Here is an 8,264-nt window from a genome sequence, read left to right on the forward strand (position 1 = left end):
TCGAATTAAATCTGCGGAGGTATTATAGTCTTTCCATCCGCTGGCCTATCCCGCAAGCAGCAAAATAATTAAGTGCGCGAGGACGATGCTGGGAAAGATAAGCTGTAAAAGTCATGGAAAATAATTGGCGTTTCGGAGCCGAATGTTACGTAAATTTCACCGCGAGACGCGAGTCTCTCAGTTTCTTCAAAGCCTAAATGAATTTATATTAGCGTGTATGGCACACGCACTATTTTGTTTTCGTTTCCAAGAATGCGTAATATGATAGAAGCAAAAATATTTGTTACATATATGTTGCAGAAACGAATATAAGTGATGTATGTGTCTTTGACTGTGCCCCAGTACCTCCGAACTGTCACGAAATCTTAATCTATATCCATTTTCAAACCAGACGGCGCACCGAGAGCGCCGTCTGGTTTGAAAATGTCATCGCACATAACTATAATACGCATTTCACCTCGCTGAATATCAATTCTTCAGTTACTTTAAGAAACGTTGTGGGTAGGGCCGCCAAAATTAGAATGACGCCCTCGATCTATTCGTACCAAGTGAATGAAATGCCATTGCGAAATATTAACAAGATAGCACGTTAGGCTCAGTCCTCGGGCTTACATTCACTCGCAAAATGTCGTGAAACGCTATTGATATTTCCTCTTTTTCTTTAGGCTAGCTCTCATTACAACCGTGTCTTCGCGCTAATGTTAATGTTTTCGCTTTTAGTTTAGGAGCCACGTGCTTGCTGTATAGCCCACTTTCAGGAGTGCTAGGTCATGTGCTAACTTTGTATGTGGTGCAGATACAGGATACAGGCAAGTGCAGAAACTCAAGGCGAGTCTTGTGTGAACATTTTTGCCGAAACACTCGCGCGTCCACGGGCAAGACCGCACTGTGAAGCTACTCGTTGGCACGTGAGCGGGTTACATTATGGAATGTGCCTTTTTCACTCATGGAACGCTATTTACTCACAAACGGAGACAAATGCCGAGTCTTTCAGAAGGTTTTTCACTGTTTCAATCTACCCTCTCCTCTTTTCAGGGGCATGAACTCCTGAGCAGCAACATAAGAGCTTGTTTAAAGAAGTATGACGCGCTGACTGCGGCGTGACCTCTTGCAAAATGCTGACACGCATTGCACCACGCCGCGGGCTTTCGCTCTCCTCGCTCACATGTAGAGATAGTGCGCGTCTGCCGTTTGCGCATTTCGAGAGAGCGGAGGAGCGCGACATTTCCACGATCGGTTGCCTGCTGAGCATACTTGTGCGGCCTGTCACGCTGTCCGAGCGGCTGCCGAGGTACTCGTTTCGACCAAGCGGCTTGTCGCCTTCTCCTTTTCGCAGATGTTCCTTCCCAGAGACTAAAGTTTTTAGACATTGCTCCTGGCACTCTCGCTCGTGCGCCAAATTTGAGAAAGAGGAAAGGGCTCTGCGTCGCCCGTCCCTTTTAGGCCCTGCACGGTAGCTTTTGCCTGAGAGATAAGCTACGTGCGAACGATCATCGACTCAAACCGATAGCATTAGGTGTTTGCCCGCATAGCACGAATGACCAACGTTCAGCTCGATTCTTGCAATATATAGACGGAGGTCGTTTGAGCAGCAACAAGAAGAAGCGAGCTCCACTTCTCAACCAGCCCGTTTGACTAGGATCTGCGGCTCATCGCGAACCATGTTACGAACGCTACTTTTTTTCCGGGCCCTTCGTCTCCACAAATCAGAGGAGCACCCGCTGACGCGCAAAACTCTTTTGGCGACTGCTTTACTTTTCGCAAGCACGCATTTTGCATCACCCGCACTCGTGCAGCTGCGCTGAGTCAACCTTCTTGGCGAGAAAGCGGGAGCGCAGCTGGTCGGAGGCAGTGGTCTCGGCAGCAACACCTCTGTTTCCGAGAGGCGATCGTGACGAGGAGCCGCGACGCTGGGTCTGGCGGGCGTTGCCAGGCGATTGCAATGCCCCCACTATTATTGCTGCTGATCGCACCTGCGTGTCACCCGATGCCAATGTCTCCGTTGCCGCGTGTTTGCGGAGGTCCTTGTTGCTTTTTTTTTTCTCACTTTTTGTGCCCCTGTCGCCTGAAGTTATGTAGAAAACCAGTTCGTGTTCTATCTTGACGTGCAGCCTGTGGACATATCAGAACTCATCTGAGCGTTAAGTTACAGTCAGAAATCGCCTCAAAGGGAATGCCGAAATGGCGATAAGTTTTCCTCTCCGGCCACTCTCCGGCGCAGCCGGGAGAGAAGCCTGTGAATTCCGTCGCGGTGATTTTTCTTCGTCCTGGTCGTTGTGTTAACAAGCTGTTTTCTGTGAATAGGGTACACTTTGTAAATACTAATGAACTATATTTATGTACATATGTGTAATCTCACATAAGAAAAGAATGTCTTTCTCGGGGTGCTCGAACGTGTCGTGATGTTCTGTGGAAGTATATTTGCTCTGTTTATGACAGGAATAAAAATATATATGACAACGTTTTTCAGTGAGCCGTCTTTGTTCACCTGCACCCGAATGAGAGACTATTGGTTGGGTAAACGGCGAGTCGGCGCCTTGACATGGATTCACCCTCCTCACTTCTCTGTGCCAGAAAGGGGAATATCTGGGAGAGTTTTCTTTTTTTGCCCCGTAGACGGTACGTGCCTAGCGTGTGCTGGGAACACGCACGTGTATACGTCATGGAACGTGGCAACAGAGCAGTTAGCGACGGGGATGGAAGAAATGAAATGCGGGATTGTGTAGAAGGGTGTTATTTGAAGCGAGTGCGTGATTGCTGCCAGTAGCTGCAATGGGAAACAATGCATGACACTGCGCGCAGAATCAGTTGTTGCCGACTCTGCACACACTGAACATCCGTCAAAACAAGAGGACTGGTAGCTGATTATCTCGGTTGACACTTGCTCCACTCCTTGCGCGTTGCTTCCTGGTGCGTTATGGGGCGAGTCACACGCTCGTGTTTGCTCGATCGGCGAGATTTCATCACAAGTTTTTAGTCAGGCTAGTCTTTATGCTCTTCAAAGTTAGAAGCAGCGCAAATCGACCGCAGACAAAAAAAAAGAAAAAAAAAATGACGAGACGTTGTGCCTTGTGCAGGCAGTCTTTAAAGCCTAGCTGCGCTGTTCCACATCCTTGGATTCTGCGGAAATGGGCAAATGGTCAAGTATGTTTTGTCCATGTTTTGTCCTCTCCCTCTCTCCTGGCATTCAACAGATCCCCCATAACCGTCTTTCTTCTCCCTTTTTTTTTGGTGGTCTTTGTTTCCTGCGTCTGTACAATTTTCAAACCTTTAAAACTGAAACACAAGCAATGTAACCATAGTATTGAAAAAGTCCGGACCCCGGTCGAAACGTCGACGAAGAATAAATGAAGTGTTAATGATCTTCGCTATTTACATACATACATACATACATACATACATACATACATACATACATACATACATACATACATACATACATACATACATACATACATACATACATACATACATACATACATACATACATACATACATACATACATACATACATACATACATACGCGTTAAATGTTCTGCCGCGGCACCGGCGTGACGGTGACCATCTAAGAATAAACCAAAACTAATAAATGGAAACTCATGCAGTCTCACGTGCTTCATGATGCAGACTACAAATGGTTTAAAATAACAAGAAAATAACACGTGGTGGCGCGACATTATCGAGAATCCTAATGTATACGCTGCCTTTATGAAGGGCAAACGCGAGTGTAAGTGGCGTAGGCATCAAGCATCCATTACTTATTCTAGGTAACGCTTCAGAAGACTGACCGCTGAACTGTGAACAAAATCGCTATTTGTTAGAACAATGCTAGAGCTACACCGAGTCTCCGGCATGCCGCGGGGAGTCACAGAGCTTTGTCCATCCGCCGCGCGTATCTTATTTGGTAGAGCACCGTACTCGACATAGAGAGGTCGTGAGTTCGGTTCCCACTGGTGGCGTGTGGTTGTTTTCTCTTTCTAATTAGTGATGCTTCAGGCATAAAATTACGCTCCTAATTTTCCATTGGCCAAATCCACACAAAGAAGACTCCTCTGTGCTCTTTCTGATTTGCATGGCTTCCTTTATACGTATTAATGCCATGGTTGTTCCAGGCCGTCTCAAATGGAAGCAAAATTACCGAAGAAGCAAAAACTATCACGGCGTTCATTCCTTCCGATGCGACACATGCAGCACTATCGGTGAGATTACTTGCGCGCGACGGGTGTGTGTTGACCAGCCCGCTTAAACTTTCGGCTTTCACAACTTCAATCACGATTAAAGTTTTAATCTGCAAATTGTCTTATGGTTCGCCTTTCTGCGGTTTCGAGGTTTTAATGCCAAGGACCCTACATTTTACCTGAGTCGCGCTAGTGACGAGCCGCGTGGCGAGACGTATAAAGTGGTGCATCGTAGTTGCTGCGTATAGTATACATAGCGCATCCGCCTCGTATTCGGTGGAAGGACGAAGAAAAAAAAAAACTATTTAAGGGCACCACGAAGATCTATTGAATAAGAGTGTTCTGATCCGCTACGGCCCGCTGTTCATCTGCCGAGCCTGTGTGAATCCAGGCGCACTCGAGGAAGGAGGGGAGGGTTTTAGGGTAAACTAGAGGTAATGATAATGTTGCATAATCGAATGCAGGATGTGTTTTGTATCTGTCCTTATCTGCTAACACTTGGGACAGTGAGCTGCGTCGCGCCATCAGAAGTTACGGAGCATTAGCGGGGTGAGGTGAGTTTCAGTTTGATGAATATTGTGGAGGACGTATACTTCTTCCATGTTGAGCGACAGGAAGGGGGAGGGGGGGATTATGCGGTTTGTAGTGATGTTCTGCTAGAGTTTATTTATTTGCTCTGTAGTATGTTGCGGCGTCTTCCACTGACGTTCAACTCGGAGCGAAAGGCGCCCAGATGTTAATTTCGAGAGTGAATAGATGAATCAACTGAGTTTCCTTAGATCGCAGCATACCCAACGCAGGGATAGTGCAATGTTCGGATTGCGGTTATAAAATTATGTCATGTAGGAGGATTTCCACTAGTCTGCGCTGCACTTTCATAATAACTAATAACTACGCTGGGGTCGGTGTAGATGTTAACGTTGACGTCAGTGCTGTGGTGTTTAGTGAGCAGAGAGACTCCTAGTACGTCATATATTATCACGTGAGCGTCTACAGTTGTTATGTTGGGAGGGTTGGAAAATGGCCAAACCGTGTGGGTGATTAGTGTTATCTGTCTAAGTGCATAAACTATACGCTTATGACCCCATGTTAGAGTGTCTGGTCCATCCGTGTATACCTTTATACATGTCCTGTACATGCGGATATTCTTCAGTTTTGCTTGGCGTCATGGAGGCGTCGCGCCATATATCTTAAGGTATGTGTGCATATGAAAGTTTGCGCTTAGAGCCTTGGCTACAACTTGTGTCTGTTGGATGGGGTGATCCCTGCTTGTTTCAGGATGTCGCATCCATGCTCCCTCCGAGACGATAGATATTTCAGGTATCCTCTGCTCCTTTGATAAGGAAAAGGCGTGCGATGTCGGTAGCCACCCATAATTATTCGAAGTACTGGAGAGAGCTGGTCTAGACTGACTTCCAGCGCATGGTCAGATCTCTATATTGTAGGCCAGTTTTTGCAGTTACTGCGTTAGGTCGTACATCAGAATCTTTCGAGGTGAGCCGGGGAGTCCGGCAGGGATGCCCCTTGTCTTTGGCCCTCTACGCGCTCGCGTTGGAGCCTCTTCTACAACGGCTTTCTCGGGATCAACCAGTCTTCGGGCTACTTTTCCCATTTTTAGGAGAAAAATAGTTTTAATCATCATCATCATCATCATCATCATCATCATCATCATCGGGATAGCAAGTTCTCCGCCAGCTCCCATTTTCGCTTATGCACACGACCTGACCACTGTCGTCTCAGATGGTGCTTCTGTCTCTTCCGTTTTGGACGTCATGGAAATGTACTGCATGGTAAGTGGGGCCAGGATTAATAGGTTGGAGAATGCCACCCTCTATTTCGGTTGTGCACCATCCAGTCCTCAGCCTTCATACGGTTTCCCTGTGACGGCTGAAGTCCGCCTCATCGGCTTTTATTTGGATCCATAAGGTCTGTCAGGCAAAAATTGGCCTATGGCTCAAGAGAAAATAGAATCTAGAGCGAGAGATTACGTGAAGGTCTTGTGCCCGCTCACAGCTCTGGCAACTCTCACGCGGTCCCTCCTGAACTCGGTGTTGACTATGTCGTCGGTGTAACACCTTTGTCGGCTCGGATGAAGCTCTGTTTGGAGTGGATCCTTTTCCGCTTCTTGTGGGGTGGAGTTCTGGGCAAGGTCAAACGGCCTGTTGTTGTTGCTGTTGTTATTGTGGCTGTAGGAAGAAGGAAACGAAAATGCACGGGCCTGCTACTGGCTCTGTTGCTGAGCCACCTCCGCTGCCTCGTGCAGACAGAAGAGAAAATAGAGAAGAAAGAAAAGGAAGAGAAAGACGCGCGCCGCAACAACAGCTGTCATCCACCACCGAAACGGTGGCGGGCGCAATGACGGCCTTGAAGCTGCCTAGGGATAGATGGGGCCTCGGCACCCCGACGTGAGCATCGTAGCCTCAGCCTTGCACGTCAGGTGAACTAAAGTCGCACTGAGCTCGGACATGCCTCTCACTCGAAGCCTGACTTCGTTTTTTGTGAGCACTTGACTCCGCCTATTCGCCCAGAGCACGTACTCGCACTGCATGCCACGGTCGGGCTCTCCACCGCCCTTTTACGCCCAGGCAGCCACCTGCCTTGAGCGCCTCCGTAAAGCGGAGGCGGACATCGACGTGGTTTCAGTACCACTCAAGAAATTTGTTAGGCTCTTTAGTCCTAGTCTTGCTCCTCACCTCTGCCACTATGACCTTGTTAATGTTACGCCCAGCTGGCGGTACATGACAGGGGACTTTTTGGAAGCAAGCAGGGCATCCTTCATGTATCGCCTTGCCATGGGCATCCCCCGGTTCCGGAGTTTACAAGGGTCAGCTTGCGACCAACTTGTCCGTTCTGTGCTGGCAGAAAGGACATTGTGCATATTTTCGGACTGTCTTCTTCCTGAAGCGCTTCTCCATCATGTAGCTGATCTCTTTCAGCTTCCGGGTATACCGTACCAGACTGTGCGGTACTTGAATCCGTTGCCAGGCGAAGCCGTTAACCAGTTTGCCCTCTTGCTCGTGGAGTGCACGTACGAAGTATGGCTGGCGCGCTGTGCGGCTTTATACTGCGGCAAGGTTCCGGGCTTCCATGAAGTAACTGCAAAAATACGGAAAGAGATCTCCCATCTGCCGCGGGAAAGTCGCTCTCTCATCGAGCGGAGGTTCTCGAAGCTTTGGTGTCGGCCGTCAGTGATTTTTTCGATTGTGGGTGAAAAACTTTGTCTTGATATGATTCCAGCGCAGGGAACTGCCGTCCTTAGTGAGACCTGTTGCACTCATCAAGGTCCAACGCCTCGCTGGCTTATTGCCACGATGGTGCGTCAGGCCGTTTTCGCATTTGATGCAGCCCACTCCTGTGTTGTTGCATCGCGCGGCGGTCCCCTTTTCCGGGCAAGGCCCTCACCTCGAACACAAAAGCTCCCCAGCTCCCTATTAGGGAAAAGGCTGGGTTGCAGGGGGTGTTGTACGGATGATGATGGGTCGATGAGGTATATGTAAATCCGGGGCACGGCACTTTCGGGTGTCAAGTCCACTTCTCATCTGACAACGCGCCAGCTGCCAGACTGTCGGCAAAAGTGTGAAAGAGGTACTTTTTGCTGGGCTAGTTGGTGCAGGCGTTGAGCGCTTGTCTGTGTCCCCTTTCATGTGAATGTGTTGTTAACGCTTCGTCCATTTGTGAAAGAGGTCAGTGTGTTGAAGTCGCTGATTTTATGTGTAGCCGGGGCGTCCTCATGGAGGGTGTTGAAAAAAGATTCGAGTCTCTAGTTTGTGTTTCTGAACTCAGGTACGAGGCGGTACGTGTAGTGACGAGCTGCGTTTCTTGTTCTTCTAAGCCCATTTTTTTTAAGGTGTTATCGAATTATACGTACTTGAGACTTCGGCAGCCTTTTTGATATTACATAACGTTTGAATTTGCACCGTTGTCGTGATGTGTGATGTCCTTTGGCAGCTGCTTGATTGGCTGAGCTGTACCGTATCATACTCGAATCCAAGCCGGCCTAGATTCTAAACCGACACACGAAATGTGAAGGCCAGGAAAAGAAGAGAAAAACTTTCTTCGAATGTACAGTACATCGACTGAAAAAT

The sequence above is a fragment of the Amblyomma maculatum genome, chromosome 1, assembly GCF_055883805.1.
Source record: "Amblyomma maculatum isolate TAMU_Amacu chromosome 1, ASM5588380v1, whole genome shotgun sequence".
NCBI classification, from domain to species: Eukaryota; Metazoa; Arthropoda; class Arachnida; order Ixodida; family Ixodidae; genus Amblyomma; species Amblyomma maculatum.